General features: G+C 43.2%; 1 protein-coding gene across 1 annotated transcript in view; it reads right to left on the reverse strand.

Annotated features, from left to right (window-relative positions):
• CDH4 (cadherin 4) overlaps positions 1 to 25,958 on the reverse strand; it is a gene marked incomplete at both ends in the record, with an annotated part of 419,822 nt that overhangs the window by 46,967 nt on the left and 346,897 nt on the right. The gene's annotated exons all lie outside the window — the stretch shown is intronic.

Below are 25,958 nucleotides of genomic sequence, written 5' to 3' on the forward strand. Positions count from 1 at the left end.
GGGTACAACACCCAGCAACAGTGAGCTGAGCTTTCCTATGAAAGCATGAGGAAGTGCTTTAAAAGTTACCTGAAAGAAAGCGAATATGATCTTTTTATCACACAGAGGTTACATCATCAAAGAATGCCAGAAAGCCTTTCAGGAGTCTACTCTGTTTGGCCTTTTAGTAGCGTGAGACCAAACAGTTCAGTGGCTGCTGCCCAGGGCTGCCTTTTCTTGTGTCATTCAGACAGGGAAAGTGGTGAAGTGGAAACCTTTCCTGCACTAGGTACAGAGCAGACCCCAGCAGGCATCCCAAAAGCCTTCTAGCATCCTGGCCACATCTCCCTGGAGCCTCCCAGACAGAAGGTCTGTGAACCAAGCAGAATTGCTCATCCACCTCATCTCATGGTGAGTGCCAGGATGCTGCTGAACAGCTCCAGGAGCAGGGCTATTGACTGAGCATCTCAGCTCCGAGAGAGATCTGCCAGTTGTCAGGGATACACAGGGAAGCTCAGAAATAGCAACTCCAAGCACTGAAAAGCCCTGAAACAAAACCAGAAAAAAAGAAAAAAAATAAAAAAGGAAACAAAACTTACCCACAGCAGATAAATAACTGGAAATGGTAACATAGACTGGGGATCCTGATGGATCATTTTAATGATTCTTTTAACTATGCCTGGTGCCAGCAATACTGCGCATAGGAAGGGCTGTATTAAACTGCAGCAGAGGTGCTTTGAGTGCAATATGCTGCAATCACACTCATCTGAGATAGATACTTTTTTCTTTTTTTTGGAGTTTTGCCCCTAAGGGATTAGACATCAAGCCTGGGCTATCAAGGTTTTGAAAAAATACCCAAGCTGCAGTGGAAAATGTGAGATTTCAATGACACAACTTTTGCCCAAAGAAAGGGGCCTACAAGGAAAATATATCCACCAAAACCATAAAGTGACCCAAACGCACCTTGCAGAGGGTTTGCCAGGCTCTGACCCCAGCTGGCCACCACTGGTGGCAGCAGCATGTTTAGAAATGTGCTGTATCCAGGATTAACAGCAAGGTAGGGTTTGTTATTAACCTGATACTTGTTCTAGATTTCGGCTTGCACAGGGTGGGCAACAGAGGCCACAACATTTCTTATCACATATTTCAGCACAGGCATTTGTCAAAACTTGAATGAAGTTACTCAGGTGCTATGAGCTGACTTCAAAACTATTATTAGAATTATTATCAAAATTATTGTCAGAAACTCTGTTATTACAGTATCTCTGTCCTTGGATAATATTAACTTTTCTGTTTAGAAAGACTGTCAGTTAATGAGTTTCTCATATGGTTCTCTCATTTAATACCAACATTAGAATCACAGAATCACTAGAAATGGGCATCTCTCTTTTCAGTGATCCAAACTCCAGATCAGATGTAAGTCCACAAGGAAGCAGGAGAGAAATAAGGAGACTGAGTTACCTGCTTCTGACAGCATGCAAGGGGATGGCAGTGAGCTGGCATGAGCTACAGATACATTTCATTAAAAAAAAAGAGATGTGATGAATATCTTGGATAATGTATTTCGATTCTGACTACAGCCACTGTGCCAAAACAGAGGAGGGTTGTGATTAAGGCTGCAGGCTGCAGCTTGGAAGACCTGGATTTCTTTAGCATTTTCCCAAACACTCCCCAAGTGACCTTTAGCAGGTGATTTAATTTTTCCGTGCATTAAAGACATTGAAAATAACACTTCAAAATGAAATTAAAACTCTTTCTTATCTAACAGGGATACTGTGAGAATAGAAATCCATTTGTTGGCTGAAGCACTTGGCCACTGGGATGAGGGAGGCTGCAGCGCTCCCATCTCCAGCCCCTTCCCTCTGCATGGGCACTAGCACAGAGCTGGTGTCCATCTGCATCTGTCAGAACAGGAACCCCCATCAACACTTTCCAGCCTTTATGCCTCAGAGATTCCATGTCATCTCACAAAGAGCACTTAAAAGCAGACCTGAGGAATAATAAGCCTTCTAACTTTTGGCTGATGCAATTTCTGTAAAACCATGAAATTACATTTGGCTTTTCTTGGGTAGGGAGGTGAGCAATAGTTCAAAGTCTGGGTGGTCACACGGCAATTGGTGCTGCAGAGAGGTGCCCTTTGGTAAATATGCCAGCAGTAAATTGCTGCTACTTCCAGGTGGTTTCTGCCACACACTGACAAAAGGAGTGAGTGCTGAGACAGAAAAAACTCAAAATCTCAAGGCAGAGAAGGGAAAGTAAACAACAATCTCAGAAACATTTTTTTTAAGTAAAAAACAACCTTCTTTGGACTTGTGCAAAGCAAATTCCTCCTACAGCGTGTAACTTCTTGGTGATTACCCAAAGGCCAGGCTTTAGGATAAAAAAATATCCTAGTTATGTCCATTGCACTCTTATAATCCACAAAACCTTTGCTGTCAAATGCTGCCAGAGCAATTTAATAAACAGGGAGAATGCCTTAATGTATTCCGAAACCTGAAAACCACCCATCATTAGCCCCACATGCTGTTTTCCTACTTTCTCTGCTTTAAGCCATTTAGCTGCTACAGCTGTTTTTCTTGTAAGCCTGACTTCTGTTTTTATCAGCCTGATTTGTTTTCTGGTATATCACGCTTGATTAGAAAGAGGAAGAAAAACCTTTCACAATTCAGGTATAACTGCCTTCTTCTTTAAGCTCTGTCAGGCTGGAAGCTTTGAAAAGATCATCAGGAGGATCAGTGTAGGTGAATAAATATTCATAATATTGCTCATTATTTATACTTGGTCTCATTTTTGAAGATAAGCTTGAAATTCCACACTTGTGACACCACTGCTGTAGCCAGACCTTTTTATTCTGAGGAACATGAGGTTTTTTAGAACCTATCAGTGCAGCAACTAAAAAAATAAAATCAATGTAATATATTCAAACCATTTTGTCTAATCCTGTATGGTTACATGTGGCATGTACAACACTAAGATCGTGGATTTTAAAATTATTGGCAGTCAGGAGCACAACACAAGTCTGGGGCATCTGTACTGTGTTGACTCCTTATGGTCTGGATAAAATAAACTCATTTGGTGTCATTCGTTATTCATTGCTGAGAATTATTTTAAGAAAATAGCTTGGCTGAGTTCCTGCTGGCTGCATATCATCCGTGCCTTATGAATTGAAGGGAATGTCCAAACAGTGGAGGAACAGGTTATAGCCACAAAAGCAGCTGATTTATTAAATTTGGCAGAAGGAAAGGTTAGTGGAAAACAGTCAAATAACAGAGAAGAGATTAATGTGAGATGCTCCCTATTGTATTTCTCTTAAGAGCTGTTTCACCCAGTGTGGGCAGGGTCATGTTGTGTCGATTTGCTGAGGGAGAATGTGATTGACAGCTTCTGGAAAAGAAATTCAGTTTGCTTCTGAAGTTGGAAATAGTAAAGGGGGCTTTTGTCAAAACCAGCTCTGCCTGCATAAGGCTTTGTTTCCCTGACTTGGAAAAGGGCTACATGAAAACAGGTGCAAAGGAAAAGATCTCCAACACTGTGGGAAAATCAACTGAAAGCTTAGCCTGTGAGTGAAGGATTTTTTTTTTTCTGGCTGGAAATTCTGACCCATGACAAGAAACAAAGGCATTTGAGCCTGAGCAATATTTGATCTTGCTAATTTTGTATATATTAATAATGTTAAAGATGTAACACAAAATAAAGACAGGCAGTTGATTCAATACTGTTGTACTATGCCTTGGTGTAGAAGGGCTACAATTCAGACTGAATCTAATGGAAAAAACACTTAGGTCCAGAGTAAAATACAGTAATAAAGTTTGTGATAACTTATCAAATGCTATACAGCTACAATTACTTCAACGGTACAAATCACTCACTGAGCAGGATCTAGGATTAATGGAGGATAAGGTGCTATACTTTTCTGGAGAAGGCATCTCAGCTTTTTTTACAAGCTTATGATCCTGATGTTTATATCTAGTTGTATTAGACAAATAGAAAAGAAAGATTTTTTATTAAACATTGTATTAATGGATTTGAGTGAAGTCACAAATGGGTAATTATGTGTACTCTTACAAAAGAAAGGCCACCAAAATGAAGAACTATTTGCAGAGAGCATTATTAACAGCACAGGGCTTTCCATGCAGCTTCCTGATGGTTGTCAGATGCATTCACTGCTCTCTGGAGTACAGCATCTGGGGAATGAGAAACTGTGATCCCAGGAAAATATTGACCGTTATGTTGACCCATCATGGGTTTGCAATAGCAATTGGCTGCAGGATATTTGGGCAAACTTACTTTTGGGTTCCATTATACCCAAAGACCAAGCAGAGAAGCAGCACAGTGAGGTCTGAACCCCAGCCTCTGGTGACTCAGAGGTTTTGCAGATGCCTTTTGAAGGGTGCCATGGTCCAGCTCCAGTGGGGCTTCACTGCCCTCCAGGTACCTGCTCTCTGCTTTGGAGAGTACAACTCACTACACTGCCTGCTCAGAGGGCTTCAGACAAGAGATAAAACTGGGCAAGTGAGGAACAGGAACAAATGACTTAATGATAAACTGAAAAACTGCTGATAAACGAAATGATTGAGACGCTGGGCTGGCAGAGTGCCACTGCAAGAGCTGCTGTGATGAGCAGGGATGTTTTCCTTCCCATACTGAGCCTGTCAGCCTTAATCAGATCTGCCTTAGCAGAGCCTCTGTTCATCCAGGTGAGACTCCAAAGAGAGCAGTCACTGCCATCCGGAGGAAAACTGCTCCATGTCAGCGGCCAGAAAGGGTCCAGTCAGAGCAGAACTCCAGAAAAAGCAGATTGATATATGGAGTGTGAAATTAAATGCCCTGTTTATTAATTTGAAAGAGAAGGGAGTAGACCAAGAAGGATTTTTGATAGTCATAAACTGTCCCAGCTGTATAGGGAGACCTTTGGAAGGGTACCTTGGGCCTGTTCTGGTGACTGTGTATGACAAGAGCATGGAGCAGCAGCCACGAGCCACTGCAATAATTGAAGGCAAAATTTAATTTTCCCAGATCAGGGCCTTAATCAAGCAGCATTTAATTTCTATGCTTTTTGTCATCTAAGGGATGTGCAGGATCTTTGCAAAGTGTCAAAGGCCTTTAGGTGACCAGGAGCAGGTTCCATTGTAGCAGGGGAAATTTTATAAAGGAATTGGCACTGTAGAGACCCCCTTGACAACCTCCCAGGTTCCTGTAATATGGAATTAACTTCACATTGCCACGAGGTATGAAAGAGGAACTTGCCAACCACCTTTACGTGACGAAATGCAATTCTTGCAGTTACAAAATTGGAGGAATGTAGCATTTTCTTGGCTATTACCTGCAAGAGGGAATTTCAGCACTTCAGCTCTCTCCAATGCTGGCCACATTTCCTCTTAAAAAACATTTATGTAGGGAAGTGATGAATTTCATACAAGAAGCAAAATGACCCTGAATTTAGTAGGCTACATTATCAAATACTCAAAAGTAACAGACTGAAATGAAAAATTGCAAAGCATAATTCTGCCAAGATAATTAATCCTTGTTAACCCATGACCTGATCATATATGATGCTGCTCTGACGAGCTTACTGAAATGCTACAAATAATGCCAGCATATTTTATTTTCTTTGTAGGCATAAATATTGACAAATTCGTACTCAGTAAACTTCTGCAAGCTGAGAATTATTCCTGTTTCTCAAATGGGGAACAGGCAGAGGAATTCAAGCTCTTTTTTCAGAGGGATTCATCCATTTGGATAGTCCAGTTGGAGATGCTGAATGCAGTTTTAAGCCTTTTTTATGCACAAAAGTAAAACTGTATTGATTAAATCCACCCTCACAATGTTACTTCCTTTCCCCTCAGCTCCGACCTGTTTCTATGTGCAAGACAGTCCTTTTGCTGAGTGGCACCAGCTCCCTGAGCAGCATTATTCCAAAAAGAAACCTTTTGCATCTGTAAATAAACTGACTGAAAGTTCTGGGCAGCAATTCATTGCTTTATGCTCAGTGACAGAACCAGTCCAAAAATGTAACTGCAGACTTAGGATTTAGGTACATGAAAAAGTTGTTGTGGGACAAGCTGGGGTGTGGATTTACAGTGCTTTTGTCCATCCATAGGATCTGCTTCATGCTACCAATCACCTGCCATAAACCTGAGGTGTCTTATCCCACTTCAGGGTACCACGTGTGAGCTGGAATTTGTTCAGGCTATGTTAGTTGAAAGCAATAGTCCTTATTCCAGTACTGACAATTTCTGGCAATTACAAAGGAAAAGGGACACTGTGGGATAAAGAATTCCCTCAAAACAAACTATTTTTGCTTTGGTTGTGATGTGGAATTCAAATGAAACCATCTCATCTGTGGTTCATGCTCCAAAATCTCAGCTGCCTGTACAACTCAAGGGCAACATCCCCAATACCGCACTGGCATTTTCTTCAGAATCCAGTTTAACATCTTACCCCTGTAGGAGATTTAGAAGGAGCTGATGAGATTCTAAGTTTAATACTCTCCAAAATACTGGTGAGATGTGTACTTTTGGAAAAGCAAATTAGTATTTCTCCTACTCCTACCACAGTGTGCGATGTTACGTTTCTGTGCAGCCGCTCACCTCAGGTTCAGGTGTATGAACTTACACTAAGTAAATGCTGTATGTGTGATGCTGTATTTCCTCCACTTCTCAGATAAAACCATGCTGAGAAAGTAGAAGAACCAGAAGCTGAGGTACTTCACTGCAAGAAAGAAGCAGGGCTGTAACACCAGGCTCTATGTGGGCGTGGTGAGACCATCCTCTTCAGGCATAACGCAAAGGGATTGAGGAGTCTGGTCCTTGGTGTCTCCCAGAAGAAGCTGGAGGCTCTGATAAGTATGTGTCAAGAATTTCGTGAGATGGATTAACTCCCTGTGGGGAGTAAGTTGAAGTCATAAAATGTATTTAATTTTATCATAAGTTGAACTCACATTTGTGTCCCAGAGTGAAAAGGTTTTATCTCACCCCACTAACGGCAGTGTTTACCTCTCTCTCTTGGTTAATGGGAGCTGTATGGATTTTTTATTTCTTTTTTCTCATAGGAAATGTCAGAACAGTCCAGATTTAGAGATGTATTATCTGGCAGCAGAAACCAAGTGCTGTCTCACACCAGCTGTAGCAGGTCCTTACTTTTAGCCATTAAGGTCTCTAACTAAGCCATTAGCCCACGGAATCACTGATGGGAGCCTTTCCCATGGAAAACGCAACACACACCACAGAGGTCCCATTTTCACCACTCTGTTTGGAACAGAAAATACCATCCTGGGCTGGCACCTTCTTTGGTCTAAACATTAGAAGGTGCATGTCTGAGGGACGGGAATTATCCCAGAGATTCTGCATTGCCTGTGGAGAGATGCCATGAGCTGGGCTCCTGGCACGATGAGAGGGCAGGGGTGGGCACAGAGGGATAACCTGGATGCAGGAGCATCTCTTCAGGCAGTTTTCCCACCTGCTCTCCTGCGTGCATCAAGCAGAAGCTCTCTGCCCTTGGCTGTGTGGGGCAGGCTGAGCACAGGGGACAGACAGGGAATTCCTGCTCTAACAAACCCTCCTCCCTCTCCTGGAAAGCTGCAAACAGGCCTCTGGCCAAGCTCCAGGGGCAGCAGGAGCTGCAGGGATGCAGGGTTTTATGGGTTTGCTCCTGGAATGGCAGGTGGGGTACATTTGTCTGATGTTGCTTTTCAGATCCCTTTCCAAAGGGAAGAGAATGTTCAGCCCCATACCCAGGGGCTGGGTGTGCAGCAGGACTGGGCCTCAGGATTTTCACCAAAAGGGAGAAAAGCAAACAAACACAATCAGCAGATGGAAACCCTCAGATGGAAGGGGACATACTGGTTATTTATTTAAAGAGCTGTTAAGTCCTAATGGAAATTTTCGAGACCCATTCCATTTAGAACTAGCAGAGGTTTATTTAGCCCGTATTTTCCACTTGTTTTCACTCATTTTTCATGTTAAAGAACATTTGCTACCAGTACTCATCTCCAGCATCTTCAATTGTGTATTCCCCAGCATTACCCTGGTTGCTACAGAGACAACTGAGATGCCACAAACAACAGAAAGCTCTTCTGGTGCAGGAGCAGTGCTCCAAGGAGAGAAATAACCCTGGAAAACAAGCTATGTACCAGCCCTTGCACACAAACAGGGAAAAGGGGGGACATCTATGGGACAATCAATGTGCTGGACCCTAAGTCTAAACAAAGTATTTCCCCAGACCTGCTTCCCTGTTGCCTGTGCTGCTTTTCAAGCTGCACAAAAGCCATAATCCATATTCCCCTAGACTTGATGCCAAAGAACATTTTCTACCCGGATTTGAATAATGTGAATATATTAATTAAAGTTGATAATAGCTGATAATGATTTCCATCAGCAGTAGAATGTTGCTATATTTATCATTATTTATGAGATCACCGTAGCTCACTGTAATTTATACAGAGAAGACTTGAACTAATGTGACTTGACATCTTAACAACTTTTCTGATCACACCTTTAAAGCCACAGAACGTTGTTTTCTTGGACAACCAGATCATTTCTCAGTATGGAAAGGAAAGTAAAGGGAGGAGATCAAGCCCCCCATGTTTTGCTTTGATCAGCTTGCCCTTTAAAACGAGTAGACTTTGAGACTGGCCACAGCACTGGCAAAAATAAAGGGACAATTTAGCATTTGTATTTATTATGAACGTTGCTTTGCAGAACTCAGATGTGGGCTGCAGACAGAAGCAGGGCTTAAAGTAAAGAGAGATGTGGGAAGGAGAACAGAAACTCTGCGTCCTGTCCTTTCTAAAATTCCTCAGGAGCTGCCCCCCAGCTTCCCTATCCTGAGCAGCAATGCCCCAGGGGTTTGGGGCTGGCAATCCTCCCAGCTCCCCCTTGGACTCAGACAAAGAGCATCTCCCCTTAGGCAGTGCTGAGGGGCCCTTCACAATGGGAACTTTGGCAGCAAGAAGCAAGAAGCATCTTGCAAAGGCCAGAGGAGGCAGCAGGAAGAAATCTGGAAGATGTCTTCTGCAAAGTCTTGGGCTGGATGGGTGGGCAAGGACTGGATTCTCCCTCAAGGAGGAAGAGAGGGGATGATCACGCTAAGGAAGCAGCCAAATCCTCACACAGTGGCGGATCAGTAAGGTCTATAACCCTGTGGGGTGGAACTCAGGATTGCCTGGCTCTCAATCTGGATGCAGGAGGCATTTTTCCTGCTGCTGCTGCTGTGCCTGGGCTCAGTGATGCAGGAGCATCTCTTCAGGCAGTTTTCCCACCTGCTCTCCTGTGTGCATCAAGCAGAAGCCTTTGGCTGCATGGGGCAGGCTGAGCACAGGGGACAGACAGTGGGGATCCTGGTGGGGAAGAACCTTCCAGAAGAAATGTTAGAGAGTCAGACACTGAACATGAGGCACTCACAGTGCTTTCACAGTGCTTTCATGGTAGTATAACATAAAACCAGCTAAACTCTGACTTTGAAAATTCTGTTTTATATCAGGTCACTGGCTATAGACATGTGAGTGAAAATTCTGAAAAAACCCACCAAAATATCAAAATAAGCATTTCCTATAAAACAGGTCCTAGTGATACGAAATTTATAAAACATGAATTCATAAAATATGCAAACCAGATTCACTTTTAGCCGGCACGGCCAAAACTCAGAAATGTCAGTAACTGACAGACTGAGGTCAAAACAGTTCATAAAATAAAACAAGAAAAAAAACCATCCAGGAACCCCCTAATCTCTCAAAGCTGCTGACATCACTGCTTTTGGTTTCAGGACAACAGGAATCTTCTTAAACATTTGTTGTTAAGGTAAATCTAAAATGATTGTCTAGCACAATGTTAATTACATTGTACAGCAATCAAAACAGAGACGCTGAGTCTAATGAATCCCTACTCTCACCTTTGGAACTGAACTGGAGTGTCTTGTTCACCTCCTTATTAGCCCATAAATATTCTAATTAGGAAGCAACTCCAGATGAATAGGATTAGCAATAAGGACATTTTAGACTAGGTACACAAGAGATACTCAAAACTCTCATGTCTTATCTAAGGCTCTCCTGACATTTATAATCATGTAGAAACGCTAAATTTACATAGCTCTGCCTAATTAGACATGGTTGCAATTATGTTTGCAGGCTTCCTTTTTTTCCTGCCCAAGTATAACTTACACTGTCGACACAGGAAGCAGGAACTGAATAGAAGCTCAGCAAGAAATAAAAGTGTTTTCTGCTATTTATTTTTTCCTGGTTTTAATTTGAAATTCATATTTCTAAGATTTTTTTTTCCCGATTCCAGGCAAGTTCTGGCTGTTATGGATCCAAGTCCAGATCATTGTTGCTTTAGATGTAAAAAATGTGCTTTTTAGATCATCAACATCTCAAGAGCAGGCACTAAACCAGGCCAAATTCTGCAAAAGGTGACACATTCTGCCTGCAGCAGGTGGGTTGCTCGTGCTCTTGGTGAGAGCAAGAAACAAAGAAACTTGTTTCCTTTGAAAACTGTAAGGTCCCTGAAATTCTCATCCTGCTTATGAATTTTGCTAACTGCCCTGGGGTTTTTTGTTTCAGTCCCTCTTCCCTGCCTGAACTTGACATTTCTACAAGAATCCTGTGTTTATCTTCCTTGGCCTTCAGAAAGCTGGTGGGAAGCAGGTAATCCATCACGTTGTATTTCTGTGCAGCAAATGTTGGCATTATTGGGCAGAGATTTGATAAATGATGTGTACATTATAAAACTGAATTTCAATATATTGTCTTTGATGGCCATAATCACAGATAGAGTTCTTTCACCTCAACTCAAATATAAATCAAAGTAAGTTATATGCACTCAATTCAATGTGCTTACAAATTCCTCTTTCAGTACTAAACCATAACCATGAAAACTCACCTGCACAGAGCTCAGGCTGCAGCCAAGGTGGATGGAGATGCCCATACATATAAACCCTCAGGACTGGAATATTAGGGAATTCCCAGGGCAAACATCCACAGAACCTTTCTACTGACTGCTAGATGTATAATTATCTCTACTCCTAAATACTTTGTTTATTAGAAAACCAGCATCTTCTTTGACCCCCACATCATGTTTCCAGCTCCATGCCAAAGACCAGAGAATCACGGAATTATGGAACAGCCTGGTTTGGAAGGGACCCTATAGCTCATCTTGTTCCATCCCCTGCCATGGGCAGGGACACCTTCCACTGACCCAGGTTGCTCCAAACCCCTTTCAACCTGGCCTTGGACACTTCCAGGGATGGGGCAGCCACAACTTCTCTGGGCAACCTGTGCCAGAGCCTCCCCACCCTCACAGTAAAGAATTTTTTCCGAAAATCTCATCCAAACCTGCTTTTTCAGTTGGAAGGCATTAAATGACTCATGCCAGCAGAGTCACACAGCCCTTGGAAGCCAGGCTGCCTGGTGGCAGAGGTCAGTAGCTCCAGGCAGAGCAGCACTAAAGAAAACTGTCTTAAAGATTCCTGAGGAATGAGAAAACAACCAAAGAACAGGAGGAAAACCTCCTGTTTCCAGCTTCATTGTGTGGGAGATGTGGAAAAACAACAGTTCTGCTCCAGCAGGTTTATAGAAGCCAAAATTAAACAATTAGGAAACCAAGTCTCCTCCTTCAGCAAACTGAAGCGAAGCAGATCACGCAGCAAACTGACCCTTGTGAGCTCTCCAGGCTGTTCCTGCACAGCCCACACTGGGAACATCCAGCAAGGCAGCTGAAAAGCCCAAGTGCAGCCTCCCAGTGAATTCCATGCTCCAGCTCCACGGAGCTGAAGAGTGGGGGTGTTCCTGAGTATCTGCTTCTCAAAGGACGTACCCAGCACGTTTTCTTTGGCCAGGACATCAGCCCCATGCCTGCTTTCTTATCAAGCTTTCTGATCAGGGCTTGTATCGGTCAAGGCAGTCAGATCTGTGAGCTTCTGATGACAGCCCAAGGAGCTGAAACAAAATCAATAACCATAGAAACCCCATCCCATCCCCTGCTCTGCTGTATTTAAGATCAATCAATATGCATAAATGACCAGTGCCAGGCACATCTGCACTAGTTGTGCACATAATCAACTTAGTCTTGTCTCAGTTTAATACAATTTTCCACCATATTAGCAGCCTTTATGATATCCTGTCTTTTCAAATAGACGTGATTCAGAATCACTACATAGTTCAATTGAATTATTGGAGTCACACACAGACCCACACTCACACCCCCCCCAAATCTGCTCGCAGTGACAGCCTCTCCTCACTCCACTGAGGATGGGATTACAGCCATGTGTAAAGTGTTTGCAAGGAGGTGACATCTGAGGCCACAGCCAACTTCCACCGATACCTCTGGCAGAAGAATGTGTGTGTGTACGTATATTTAACAGACTGGGAAAAGAAATGAACAAACTTATCAAATGCCATGCTGAAGCATCCATTAAAAACTGCACACACTTTTAATGACTTGGGTGAGGGTTGCTGTTGCATAAATTTATTTAACGTTAATGTCCCTAGTTTGCTGTAAATTTCACACTGTGAAATTACCAGGGCAGTTCTAATGGAGCTGAAGCCTCCAGCTGCACTCCATGATAAAGGAGGAAATAATTATGAATTCCTCTGGGAAGCCAAAGAAAGTCAAAGATCTCCTTCGAAACTGCTCCCAGCTGAGCTGCTCATCAGCCAGCTGAGGAGGTGCAGAGCCGCTCCCAGCGCCGGGGGAAGTGGGATGAGCAGGACGCTCCCACTGACGATGGTGCTGCCATCAACTGACATTTAATTTGGAAGGATTGAAAGCTGGCGTCTGCAGCAACTTCTGCCAAGAAACATTATGAACAGTCAAGACAGAGCATGGAAGTGGTTTTATGTTCCAAGTTCAGATGATACTGTGTAATTTTACATCTAATCACCTAGCGCGAGACATAACCAGCACACACGGCTCCAAGAGCTCGTGCCTGCAGCTCTGACAGATGCCTGGATCATCAGAGGATGCTGCACCATGTGTGTTGTTCCATCTACAACGGCATTCTCTATAACCCTTCAAATCCAGAGCTAACAGCCTTTGCAAGAGTTTACAAGAGCGGAAAAAGGAAACTCCTCTCTTCCACCCTCCTTAATCTTCTATCCCTGCAAATATCTCTCCCTTTAATTTCTGTTTTTCCCTGTTTTTTCTTGCTTCCTCCACACCACCATGGGCTCCTTTGGCCAACAGTGCTCTTCCTACAGCAGGAGAGCCCACCTGGACAGTGAGCAGCTGTGGCATACCTGGAGACCCCAGTCCCTGCCTCCTCCCCACCACAATGCTCCTTGCCTGGCATCCTCCCTTCCGTCAGCTTGGAATTCAAGTCCAGTCATGAGCAAACCAATCATGGCTCACCTCTGAGTGCACCTCTGAAATGATAAAACAACTCATTCCTGGTAAAGAAATCAGAGAAATGTAAGAAATAAAACCACCTAATGGGGCAGACAGGCAGTATTTATTCAGTTGCTCCCGGTGCGTCACTCATAATAACATCTTGCAGTGTACTTCAAGCTTGTTTCACAAGAACAAATATAATTCTTATTTATAATGCAACAAAGGATAAAGCAGGTTTCCAGATTCTGATAAGTGACTCTCTGATTATTTCTTCAATAAAAACCGTCACGTCTTTCAGATTGTTCTTTCATGTTTTATTCTGGTTTGGAACAGAGACAGAACAGACGAGCATCTCTGCGCCTTGAGTCACTTGGTTTATTTCCTCATTTACAAAACCTGGGGACCTGCTAGAGAGCACTTCAGTGGTGCTCAAGGACTTTTGGACTTCGTGGACTGGATTTGCAGCAGTGAGTAACCAACAGCTGGCTCTGGTTAGCATCACCCTTTATCAGGTAACTGATCTGTGAGATGATAACATGGGCAGAGAGAGTGAGGCCTCGGAGTTATCGCCTCGGATAGTGACAAAGGGCTCTCCTGGAATAGCAAACACCAGCCCTTCCCAACAAACAGCAACCCGAGATGCTGCTGGGAAGCCTGTCAGCAGAACGCCTGCTCAGTGCATCAACATGCACCAGTCATTGGCTTGATGTACCGAAATGGGTTGAAAAACGTGAAATGCAATGTAGTCACCTCTTTGGACTTTCTGCTTGCGTTCTAATTTCTCTGCAAAATATGTGCCATATTATTTACTGTGTCTTCTTTTAAGGTAGCTGTCACCATACGACTTAGAAACTCCAAACATACTAAGAATGGGATTTTCTGTGTCAAAATGTCCCATTGAAATTCAGACACCTCCTTCTCACAGTCTGTGCAACACTGTGAAGCAAACAGGGCCCGGACCTTATTGGGAAAAAATCCCCAAACAAATGTTGTGTTTATGTAATGATGTATTTATTTAGGGCCACTTCAATCAGATACAGCTGGTTAGACTTGAAAATAACTGCATGTGAAAACGCAAACAATAATTTATGTAACTTTAAATGAGTTTTTGCAAGATGTTTTGATGCATTTTCCTTGAATGCTCCCCTGCACATCTGGATATGAAGTCTGTAATTTAGCTTTCCTTATTCCCTATGGAAGTTGCATGGAAAGGACTGTGCCTGTGCCCCTCTCTGAACTGCCCAGGCACAGCGTCTGGGGTCAGCAGAGTAACACAAAATCCATTTCTCAAATGTGTCAGTCAGCCTTTGAAGATGCTGATACTGCAGGCAATGGTCACTCTGAGTTACATTAACAGCTCTTCCTGCAAACACTGGAATTAGTTTTCAGAAGAACATCCCTAAATACCCATTTTGATATGGTTGGATGACAGTAGTGGCAGAGACCATATAGAGAGCTGAAGGGGCCTGAGGATGAAAACTGGTGGAGAATATTATGACAAAGTGGTTTTTCATCACGAGACGCTAAGAGTGAAACTGCTCCCAAGGACGGGCACTTGAAAGCTCTCCCTCACTTGGAATTTATTTTTACATTGCAAAGCAGTCCTTTTTAAAATGGTTTTAATGGTCTGAGCTAGCTTTGACAAAAATTGATCTTCTAAAATGTCAAACATCATTTTAAAAGACCAATATCAATGTGACATTTTTGCATCTATTAAAACAAAAATACTGAATCTCTCCAGATTTTTTTTTCTGACTGGTAATTACAATTTAAAAAATTCAATATTTTGTCCTAATTGGGGGGTGGAGAAAATGTTGTGGGGCGTTTCCTGCTTAATCAGGATAATTAACATAAATGACTGCTGATGCTTCAATTTCTGATCTGATGGATAGCTGAGAGATTCTCCTGCTTTCTGCTTTAGGGGTTTTCAGACATGTGACCAGGGCCAAAGGAGCTGGGGGTGGGCTACCTGTCCAAAGAACCATCAAATGTCCTGCAGGTTTCCCTGCAGGCTCTTTTTCTAGGGTATTTTGCTCAACTGCTTTGCCAAGAGCTGATACCCTGAACTCATTAAGGCACCCAGTGCCTCTCCAGCTCTCACTGGAGCTCTGCTGCTCATCTGTAGGGCAGATTTTCTGATAGTGCAGAGCACTCGTAAGGCCTCCAGACTGTCTCTTTATGCTCAAATATGCTTTCTTTCAAACCACATCTAGCTGCTGATTTCCCAGCAAATACTGCTCATTACCTTCTCTGTCAAACATCGTCTTCTGATATCAAACATATGGGGGGAGAGAACTGCACATAATTTAGAAATCTAGTAATGCATTTCCCATCACACTCCTCTGCATTGCCATGGCCACGAAAAGATGGAATCAGCCAAGATGAAAGCATTTTCAGGGCTGAAGTTTAATGGCTAAAATAATTGCAGAAACATACACATCTTCAAAACAAACCACTTCCAGAATGAAAAATGCGTGGAGTATCCTCTCATCTACTACTTCACATCAGCACAGGCTCCCCTGTGAGCGAATACACACAATATAGGGTAGGGTATTTCAATCACAGCAGATCCCTGTGGCTGGGCCAGCTCTGCTCTGCTGCAACCAAACCACAGGGTCTGCCCTGAGTTCAAGAGAGGAGGATGCTGCTCTTCTGATCACTCCGAAATTCACCTTCAGAAGGTGATCGACTACAGTGCCTCCTAAGAAGGCATTTTATCTGACATGTGCCTGCTTGGGTGGCACCAAACCCTCCCTTTAGAACAGCAGATACCTGGCAGAAAAGCTTTCCACTTCTACAAGAGTCACTTGCTGTTGACTTACAAATCCTGATTCCCATCCTCAGGCAGCAGAAATCAGTCTGGCCAGTCTACCTCTCTTTGGGCGTCTGCCCAAACCTTTAACCAATAAAACAAGATTCTTCCCCATAAACTGAGGTGAATTCCATGTCAGGATGAATATGAAACTACAGTCTATTTATTTTTCAGACAGATGTATAAATAAGACTGGAAAAAGCAACTTATTGAACATCTGGATAATATGAGTGCCTGCATTTTTATGCAATTAGTTCCCCTTTCCAATTTGAGCCATCAGATTTAAGGTCACTCAGTGACCTGTTCACTTTAACTGAAAACCACATTTATTTTTCTAGAAAGGTCTTTGGAGCAAAAAGCATTTTAAGTGCAAAAAATTAATAGCTTGAATAAAACATGATTGTACTGACATGTACTCTATTTAATGAGGATTTCTTACACAAAGTCTTCCGAATTTTTTAAAAACTGGAATAATAGAGCAACAATGAAAGGAAAATATTTAGCCTAAAAATTGGAAGAAAAATGGTGAGGTTACCATGACAAAAGAACAAACTGCCTCACTGCTTCGGCTCTGCTACTACAGGCTCCTAGATGCTTTAATGTGCAGTTCTGGGAAGAATAGCACACAGCTCCATCCTGCCTGCACGTGACACCTCGCTGGCCTTATCCACAAGCCCTCTCTCAGCCTGCAGTGAACGGAGAATAGCCCAAACCTCGGTACCTGATGTTGTGATTATTTATAGCCAGCCTAGCAATGCTCGCAAGTGTCTTTAACAAGAACAGTCCTCCCCTTCAAAGAGCCACCTTCTGCCACCTTTCTGGATACTAATTAGTATAGAACTCAAGGAAACAGACAGTATTCATGGTGCAGAACAGCAAACGCCCAGATTTTGGTCCCTGTGCACACATTTTTGTATTTTTGGAAGTACTCCATCCTCTGCAAATACAAACTCCATGATCCTGACACTGTTCCACATGAGATGTACTATAAAACCACTAGATACATCACAATTTAAATTATACTTTACAAAGCATATAACAGCCTCTCTGTTGTTTACACTGAGACCTTTCTATTTTAAGAATATTTCAGAATACAAGACTCTGTATCTGGTCTTCTGACAGTCACACTCTGCATTCAAGCTGCCTTCTTCTTATGCCCAGTTAAGGAAAGTCACTGATGCAGGGTGAAACATCCCATAAACTCACTCATGCTCTGGCAAATGTTTTGAAGATAATATTTAAGTAAAAAATTGTAGCCAAAGATGCTCATAGGAATGAATACTGTTATTTAAAAAATAGTGCTAGGTCTAGAAAAAAGGAGTTAACAAAGCCTCTCTTTAAAATGCTAATAACAGACAATGGTCTGTGGATAAGTTAATTAGTGGAGCCAGCTTGTGTTTAATTATTTCACTTGACCTGGTGCAGATTTAGACAATAATCCCTTTAGAGAGGGGAAGGGGCTGTTGGAAAGTATGTGATGTACCAAAAGAAAAACTTTAAATCTGCGTGAGCTGAGCAGGTAGTCTTCTATCTAAAATTGGAATGATATGCTCTTCTCCACTGTAAGACAAGCTCAAATAGAAAAAGAAATGCAGGTCTGAACCAGAGAGATTATGCTAAGGACCTGGTGAGCTTTCCACTCCTATACTCAACTTTTTTTCCCTCCTCCCTATTCAGCTGGGATTTTACTACTGAATAATGTATAAACCAACCCACTGTAGTCAGAGGTGGGATTTCATGAGCAACTTGAAAAAAGTGCAACCAGACTGTACCAGAACTCTCTGAACATATTAAAATGTGTGTGAAGAAAGAAAAGGATCTATAGACTATTAGTATATGTGGAATTTTCTTATAGGAGAGGCTCTGAAGATTTCCATATTTAAAGGAAGGGAACTGATTAGGTGGGGTATCAGTCCTGTTCTTCCTCAGACTCTGTGATTGGATCCAGTTAAACTCAAAGCTTTGTTTTATCTGAATAGTTCAACCCCAAATCACGCAGCTTTTCAATTTGGCAGCATCTCTTCAATAGCTCACCCAAATATGAATAAAAAGTCATTATAGTTCCACATATGAGCTAGTACAACCTCCACCAGAGGCTCCAGCATCTAAATGCTGGTGATACCAAAAGCAAGCCAGGTGTATAGAGAGAGTCTAAGCCAGATGGGAGAAAGAATTAAAAAAACAAATTGGGAGCTACTCTGGCAGGCAGTAAATAGTGTCATAGACACTGCCTGAGTGGGAGGAAACTCTTCAGCCAAAGGGCAGGACTCACTCTTGGTGGAATCGGCTCCATGGGAGATGTAAACTGGCTGCAGGTTTCCATTCACAGTCCAATTCTGAGGCTGGAGCATCCTCCTGTGCACATCTTCAGGAAGGACACACAGTGCACTGGGAGCAGAGCTGAAAAACTGCACAGAACAACCAGACCAATAAAAGCAGCCCTACTGCTCTGTTTGATTTTCTTTATTAAAAATGTAATCTGATAGGGAACGAAAGGCCTTAGGACAGGACAGGGCCAAGACGAGCGCAAGCAGATCACACAGCCAGGCTGAGCTCACACTAACTCCCAGCCAAACTGTGCCAACACACTCTCAGTTTGTACAGCCAGCTGATCTCCAGCCCATTACACCTGTGTCCTGATCATCCTCCTGGCGTACCTTTTTGGGAGATAAATACCACGGCTGTTTTGCTGTCTGCTCATAGGACTCTCACAGGTTCCAAGCTATATACCAGCCTCTTTCTTTGGAAAGCTCTTTCATTCTTTAAAAGTGTCTCCTATTATATCCACTTTTTTTTTTTTTTTTCCTACACATGCTATTTTCTTCCAAGGCCATGGCTCAGAGCTCTTCCTCTATCAGTTTTACTAGTTTATCTAGCCATCAGGCTTTTTTAAAGGAAAAGTAATCAAAAAACCCTTTCCATACACTGGAGCTCTAAAACTGATTGTCAGCTTCTCATTTAGAGAGTTGCAGCAATCATGCAGAAGACCAAAAGGTACAGAACATTCCAAAAGCACCCATCAGAAAGACACACAGGCACTGCAATTTGAGGAGCTCGAACAGGGAGACATATTCCTTCTGGGAATTGTGACAAGGCTTCAGAACCCCTGGCATTATTTCCTTCTTATTGAAAACAAATGGTGTGATTTCTGTGACAAGGCTTTGCTCACATCTTTCCCACCCTGCAACAAAAGGCTATGAGGGATCCCTTAAGCAGTGCTGGACCAACAGTGCTCAGAGCAGATTTGAGCTCTCCCCCTCTGCTAACTTCTGGTATCTCAAATTACTGCAAGTGGCCCTCCACTGAGTGCGCAACACACTTCCAAAGCACTAAACAGGGTTAATAAAATGAATCTTCTTCATTGATGAGTGGTAGTGCTCCTCACCATAATTTGCTGAAAAAGGTCATTCTTGTCTGTAATGAGAAAATGAAATGCACTGGAATGATGGAGCAAACTCAAATCAGTCCTATGTACAATGTAGAAACGTAAACCAGAATCCAGCATAAATCTGCTGGCTAAATTCAGCTTATGGCTAATCAGCTCTTCCTTTGACAGGATATGCTGCTGTGGAAATGGGATAATTTTATAACTGAATAATTTAACCAGTTTTATCTTTAAGTAATGATTTCAGGCATATTAATACATAAAGCTTCAGTATTTACATTTTCGTTACATGGCCCTGAAAAATTACAAGGTATCAGGGATAACGTAGTATTCACTGATAAACGACGGGCACAGAGTGGATTTCATCCCTCAGAGTGACTTTGTGCTCCACAAATCCCTGGGATGGCACGTGGCTGACAGGCAGACAGCGAGGGCAGAGCCTGTGGGGCAAACTGCTCCTCAGTGGCAGAGGGGAACTGTTTCCTAATGAGTCAGAAACACATTAGGGCCAAGGCTGGGCGGGACAAGTAAAACACAGTCTGACAGAGGATGCTGAAGCATTTTACCTGCTTGTCCCTGCTAAGACTCCAGTAGTTCATGTCTGGCTTGAAGACATGTTCCACAAGGACTCCCAATCACCATTTGAATGCTGTGAGAAGTGGAAAAGCCACTTAACCCTGGAAATCTGTTACAGTCCTTCATCATCTCAGTCAGTGGAAAACCCTTTGGGAGCCTGCAAGTCTGGAAGCTAAATACAAGGACTTGGGGTCCAAATTCATAGAAATGGATGTGCCTCACTGGCAAAATAATTACTAATCCCTCACTCTGGTTCTCCTCTTGTGAGTGCAGCTGTGGAGGCATTTTTCTGCACATGTTTTAATGCAGTGATATGGGAAGTTCATCTTGAACAGGAAGATACTCATCGCTCCACAGAGTATAACAACCTTGTTTTAGTTCTTCTCTGGAAAAAGTAATGAAAGGAACATGAAAACCAGAATCCCTCTCACTTTAAAGAACTCCTGTAATAGATACAAATAGCAAACACGGTGAATGCTTGATGGTGCTCGTCAGAAGATGACATGCTTGTAGCAATTCTGCATTACTCCTCCCTGCTCCTTGGAGAAGGCTAATCTGAGTGAGGAAAATAGGAACAGAAGCTCTCAGGATGCAGTCAAGCCATTTAGATGTCACTTTCCCTCATTTTTTTGTATTCTGTCAGTACGCACACACTAATGACAATCTGCCCAGGTAAACTCATCTATCACTCGTATGGTGTGGGATCCTTCAGCCTCACACTGCAGCCTCAGACGCTCCTCCAGCCCTGCCCAGAGGAGGAGGAGCAGCTTTGCAGAACATCACACTGATATGCAGTGAGGGAAATAATTAACATGGGCCATGGTAATTTAGAACAGAATAATCCCTTTGCTGTATTCCAGGGGTGGATGAAGGATCGAAAGCTGCTGAACTCCACTGTGAGAGGGAGGTTTCCTGGTACAAAAAGCCAGGCTTAGCCTGAGTTACCTGTTGGTTACACTTAGATAATTGGCTGGCTGGAAGAGACAAACCCAGATTAAGCCCACTGTATTTGGGTAATCTCAGACCAGTGGGTGTCCATCTGTGGGAATGTTTCACAGCAGTCTCAATGGCTAAAGTCATCCCTGTACCAGGGCAATGCCTTGTTTACTCCCAGACAGCATTTGAATGAACAAGGAGGTTTTGAAAAGCTGTTGCAATGACCTGCAGATAAATGTACCCCAAATAGTTACTGCAGATGGTAAAAACCATCCCTGCTCAGTGTTTGGAGCAGTGTACAGTTGTTTTTTTTCTTTAACATAACATATCAAATTCTGCACTATCAGAAATGTCTAGTTGCACCAAAACCAGAGTGCTGGAGAAGAAATCAACTGTCTCTGCTAATAAGAAGAACTTCTCCTCTTCCCCACAAAAATCCTGCCATTTCATTCATAAATAAAATAAGCCTCTAACTCAGTTGTTGGCAGGCTCTCCCTTTTATCTTTCACTCACTTGAGAAGGACCAGCAACATCACGTTTTTAGAAAGCCAAGTGCAGTAATCATAGAATCGGATTTCATGTATTTTTAAAAGCATTTGCAGCAGCAGAGATCCAATCACTTTTAGAAGAAATACAAACATACAGAAATTTGGAAGAAGTAACTCAGTGCTCCTGACTGCCTTCATTTCTCCAACACCAGATGATTGTGCTAGGAAGGGACTCCTTTCTAAGGGACATCTCAAAAAGTTAGCAACATTACACTACAAGCACCGCAGTGCTGAAATACTTATTATCTCAAATAAACCTGGATGACATTTGAGATGCCTCAACATTTATTGGCCTGCCAGCAGAGCCTGGGATCAACCACCTCCTTTTCTCTCATTCCCTTTTTTTTTTCCCTCCTGCTTGCTCAAAGTAGGTGTTCATAAAATATTTAGGGGAAGCTCTTCAGAGGATGATATTGCCTATACTATACCCCCAGTGCAGGTTTACTGTGCTACTGAGACAGATATTCTGCCACCAGAGAAAGCAAAATTGGTGATGGGGTTGAATTACTGCACCAGGAGCACCATCAGACTGACAGTCTGGGCTTGATCCCACCTGGGACGCTGGGCTGAGTGGAAAGAACGAAGTAACACATGGAACAGAGCTGGTCACTTCTGCAAGGTTATACAGACAAATGCTACTTTTCAGGATGGGAAACAAAAATATGAATGTTTTGCTTTCTGAATGTTTCTGAGACCCAGCTGACCCTTTCTTACCTCTTTAAATTTTCTTCCCAGTGGAAAAAAATAACCCCAGCTCAATGAAATGAGGAATTCAGATGTGCTGCTACACGAAGCCGTCAGTTGGGCAGCATCTCCTGCAGTACCACCCACTTCTGCAGCAGCCTGCCATAAATTAAATCAGCAGCAATGGTCCCATCCTACTCCTGAACTTTGCCACAACCCGTTCACCTCATGCATTCACAGCCTATAATCCACACATTTTGTGCTCCCACCACCACATGATCCTTTCCTCCTAATTTTATGAAATCAGCTAGAATGTTCCTATGTTACTCTGATGTTTTCCTGCATTACAGCAAGCATCTGCTTTTAACCTTCTCATCAAAACCTGGCTGTCTGAATGTACTTCTGAACCTCTGATGACCCTAAATCCCTATCATTTTCCCTCTTAGTCCAAGGGATAGGTGTTCCTTTGTTCCACCCTTGGCATTTCTCACCCTCAGGCATCCAGGCTTACATCAGGCTGTTGCTAAACTGTCTCCCTTTAATAATTTTTATGAAGTACAGTCCAATTAACTTTATCTTCCTTGGGGATCCATTCAATTAAGTGCAGTCATAATGAGCAAGTGGACACAGAGCACTGTCACCATATTTACATCCAGATTAATGGAACCAGGTAAGATAACTTTAAAGCCATCAATATTTTAATACTTTGACTTTTGAGTGTGCTATCTTCAGTGTCGGACACATTTAGGAAAGACCAGCACAATCTGAGAGGCTGAGTGTTTAATTGCCTCCATGGTTTGTGGAAATGGGGGTTTAGAAACAGCAGCAAAAATACATGACTTTGTCTTAAAATAGGTTTCTTGCGGCTCAAACAAAACACTTCTCATGACACAAAACAAGCTAAAACTTCATCCAGTTCATTCTTTCATGGATTGAAGGTAATGTAGGAAAACAGCAAAAAACCAATATTGAAGTGGAGATGCTGAGAACATCAGGAAATCTCATTTAATGAGCATACAACAGAAATGCTGAGCTAGGAACACCAGTTTTGAAGTGACTTTTCTCCCTTCTGAGAGACAAATGCTGGATCTGGAACATGGATCTGTCGCTCAGATATGGAATAGCTCTGGAAGTTATTTTTACTCCTATTTTGCATTGCAGAAGCAAGGGAGAAAGGTCCAATGGAGACTGAAAACCTGGTTCTGTATCACCACAGCTTAACTTAATCATGTCTCAGGCACTGATAAATGTGTCAATAAGCATTTTGAGAAATAACTGGTATCCAGGGAATTTATCTTGGTTATAGTAGTTTCAGCTGAATAGGTCAGATTTGTTAACATTTTAATTTACACAAATATGCATTCCAAATATGCATTCGTCTCCTTTTCCTAATGACAAGGAAATGTCAGCAGCAACCCCAAATTCACTTCTCTAATAGCTTCTTCAAGTTTTCAGGAAAAACAAACAAAACCAAGAAAACAATCTGTGGTACACTAATGGGGGTGTTTAAACACAATTTTCGATTTAGATGCAATACAACTTTATGTTAATAAACCAGAAAGTTTTGCCAGTTCCAGATATAATCCTGAAAGTAGGAGAGAGAGCTGGGAATAAGCATGCCCTGTAGCTTCAGGGCAGCCCCAGGATTATGCCCAGAGCTGGTTGTTCTGCCTCGATCCAAGTGTCCCTTGCCCAGTCTTGTACTCAGCTTGGGACACTCAGCACCAGATTTTCACATACACTGTGCCAGCTGTGACTTCCTGGACCCTGTGCACAGGGGAACTCACAGGAAGCACATGGTTCCCTTGCAACTTTTTAAAATACTTCAGATGCAATGAGAGAAACACGAAAAAGGCAATCATTCTGCCTTATGCTTTCCCCTTAATTATTACCTGCCTCTTTTTTCAGCTGATTTGCTGAGATTAAAGCCTCTCTCCCACCAAGTTATCCCAATCTGTGTTTCTGAAATTAATATAAACCAAGGACCTTTCTCTGCCCATAAAGCCCTACATTAAAATGCTGGGCCTCACTGACGTCGGGGGGCAATAACAGTTCTTTAATTCCCATAAAATCAGCATTTTCCTGCCAGAATTCCAATTTCTCCTCCGAGTACATGGCCACCGCCCCCCCAGGTGCGTCCAGCAATCTCTCTGGCACTTGTTTCTCTGCTTCCGCTGCAAGCCTGCTGCAGGCTCCAGCACTGCCTGGGATAATCTACCTGCTTAAGATTCAGCCAACTTCCCAGCTCTAGGAATAAAAGGAGTAGGGAAAGGTCAAATCTGCCCTAGGCTGTGCTTGCAGAGTCTGCAATGTCAGGTGGGAAGGAGCAGGCGCTGGAGCTCCTCCTGCTCCCCCAGCTCTGCTTCCTGTCTTCACACCTGGAGAGCTCTCTGCTCTCCTGACCTTCTCCTTGGAAAGCTGTTTCACACAGTGTGTCCCCCCTGGGCCAGCTCGCCCTGAAACGGTGCCGAGGGCAAGCCCTGCACTGCTCCCAGCCAGCATTCCCAGCCAGCATTCCCAGCCAGCATTCCCAGCCAGCGTTCCCATCCCATCCTGAGTGTTCCGGCGGCTGCCCTGGGGCTCCACACGTGCTGCTGAGCTGCTGCCGGGGCTTTTATCTGCTCTCAGCAGCTGCCTTTGGGATTCCTCCCCGAGGTGCTCTGAAGCAAAAAAGCAGCCCCAGACCTGGGAAGGAAACAGCACAATCCCTGGCAGGGAATGTCTCCTGACTGGAGCCTGGCACAGCACCCAGCAGTAGGGCCAAAAGTGTGCTGCTGGCCTGAGGGGCACGGCAAAAATCTCCAAGGTGCTGGAGGCTTCACCCCTCAGAGTTTAGGTCCCAGGCCCACATGTGGGGACCCCTGCTTGCTCTGTCCCTGCCAGTGTTGCAGGGTAGGAAAGGAGAGAAAGAAGAACAAAACCGGTTCCTGGTGCCTTCTCCCACAAACGCAGCACACTGGGCTCTCTCAAAATGAACTCTTCCACTGGATGTGTGACCTCTGGGGACTGCCTGAATATAAATATCAGAGCCTCAGACTGTGCAAGTCCTTCTTTCCATAGTCTCTGTGGTCATTGCTCCATGAACAAATGGTCGTTTCTAACATGTAATCGACTGAGCTCCCCCAGTTGCATTGAGCAGGTGACACTCCATGATCTGCACAGTCCAATGGGGAACAAAACCAGAACTGAAGTTCTGGGGTTCTCTCCCTTTACACCCATTGACCCCACCCCCTCCTTCCCACTCACTCCATCCCACCACTGACACTGCATTGATTTTTGTTTAATATATGAGGTATAAATGCTTTGTCCTTGAGCTACACCCACAACCAAAGGAAGCAGGGCTTTGAGAATCACATTATACAGTTTACACTGACAGAGTGGTTTTTTGTTAGTAAAAGTGAAATGTCTCCTGCATTTGGTAAACCTGCACCTTGTAAAATGCCAGAAAGAAGAGGCACTAAAGGCAGAACATCACACAAACCCAGAATCATTGGAAGACATTTTACTAGTTTGGAAATGGCACAAGGACACAAAGTGTGCTAAATGCAGGATGTGTTCCTTTTTCCAGGGATAACATGCAAAGAACTAAGCAAGACAGGTCTAGAAAGGGCTATAGATGCTTGGCACTTTATTGTCCCCCAACAGAAGGGGGGAAAATGACCATTTATTTATCCCCCTTCACCTCCTGGAGTATTTTCTACATCTTTTGAGTTTCACAA

This window comes from Coloeus monedula (assembly GCF_965178545.1).
Source record: "Coloeus monedula genome assembly, chromosome: 17".
Lineage (NCBI taxonomy): Eukaryota > Metazoa > Chordata > Aves > Passeriformes > Corvidae > Coloeus > Coloeus monedula.